At 33.2% G+C, this 1,539-nt stretch overlaps 1 protein-coding gene across 2 annotated transcripts in view; it reads left to right on the top strand.

Moving 5' to 3' along the window:
* Positions 1 to 1,539, top strand: part of LOC106464426 (probable ATP-dependent RNA helicase DDX28) — a 98,288-nt gene that overhangs the window by 9,375 nt on the left and 87,374 nt on the right. The window contains exon 1 of one of the 2 annotated variants that reach the window (XM_022392140.1): positions 908 to 925. The exons of the other annotated variant lie outside the window; for it this stretch is intronic. The gene's annotated coding sequence lies outside the window, so the exon portion shown is untranslated. Of the gene's footprint in view, positions 1 to 907; positions 926 to 1,539 lie in introns of those variants that run through there. 2 annotated transcript variants of the gene reach the window in all.

The following is a 1,539-nucleotide window of genomic DNA, read 5'->3' as shown; positions in this document are numbered from 1 at the left end:
AAGTAGTTAAGTTTAAAACGTACTGATTGTGAAATTACTGTGTGCTAAAAGTTTGTATCGAGAAAGAATAAGCTGGCTTAACCAAGAAAGGACTTGTTTCGCTGAAGTTTCTCAGAAAGAATTTCTACCGGAAATTAACAACCAAGGAGATACGTAACAACACCTTAGGCTAACGTTTTCTGACGGACAGTTCACCATAGTTTTTCCACGAGTGTAATAAACTGTCATAAAATTTACGAGATTCTTGGCTCTATTAACAAGTTGGAATTTAAAACTTCAAGTCAATTCAATCTGTGATAAGTTAGAAGTTCAGCTAGAAATGTAATGTTAAACATCATGGCCAATCAGGAAAAGACTATCTGAATATGTATGTAATGCACATGAAGTGCCTTATTTCATTCATGGCGATCTTTTTTTACTCTGAATACTAAAATATTTTTTTAACCTATTTATAGCATATTTAGAAAGATGAGTAAATTGTAGTAGTTTTCAGACAATCTATTCTAGTGACCGATATATATTTTGTTATTAAAATTCACATTTCAAGCTTCGTGAATTATTTTTTGGAATAACCAAATATATGGGATTCAACAAGGCTCACCAAAGAATGTTTTTAATTTTTATTTAAATGGAAACGATTTGTTTGTTTTGAATTTCACGCAAAGCTGCACGAGGGCTATCTGCGCTAGCCGTCCTTAATTTAGCAGTGTAAGACTAGAGGAAAGGCAGCTAGTCATCATCACCCACCGCCAACTCTTTTATCAATAGATAGTGGGATTTACCGTCACATTATGATTCGTCCACGGCTGAAAGGGCGAGCATGTTTGGTGGGACAGGAATTCGAACCCGGGACGTTCAGATTGCGAGTCCAGCGCACTAACCACCTGGCCATGCCGGGCCAAATGGAAACGAGCTCGAGTACATAGTAAGTATTACAAATATTTGTTTTTATGTAAATATTTTATTTATTGTTATATAAATATAACATAAGTTATATAAGTATGTTATATGTTATATAAATGTTAAATGTTATATAAATGTTAAATGTTATATAAGTTATTAAAAAAAATCCAAATTTGGTCTAACAAAACTTCAGTAAATAAAACATCTAAATTTTCATGATCTGAGTGTGTGCATAACACGACACTTCATTTGCTTTTAGGTTAGTTCTGCAGGAAACAAATAATGGGTTCCTGCTGTGATTTATATACTTTGACGCGAGGATTACTGATTGCTCCACTTGGGAACAAGGTATAGCATTGAAACTGTAAAATAGAAGGAAGCAAATATCAAAAGGTTAACAGTTGAAACTGTTAATATAATTAATTTGGAGCTTTCTGATCAATACCACAGAAGAAAAATAGTATTAGGTCGTCAAGAAATTAATGTCACTTTTTTGGATGAAAAAACCTGAACAACCTGTATATCAAAACACAACATTTGTTAATTGAAATAGTCTCCATTCTTATCGATGATGCTTTTCCATCTTACAATCAGGCTGTTAGTGCCCTGATTTAAGAAATCACTTGGCTTTCATAC

This window comes from Limulus polyphemus, unplaced genomic scaffold (assembly GCF_000517525.1).
Source record: "Limulus polyphemus unplaced genomic scaffold, Limulus_polyphemus-2.1.2 Scaffold1649, whole genome shotgun sequence".
Classification (NCBI taxonomy): domain Eukaryota; kingdom Metazoa; phylum Arthropoda; class Merostomata; order Xiphosura; family Limulidae; genus Limulus; species Limulus polyphemus.
The sequence above is the reverse complement of the archived record's forward strand: the minus strand, read 5'-3'. Positions and strand labels throughout refer to the sequence as shown.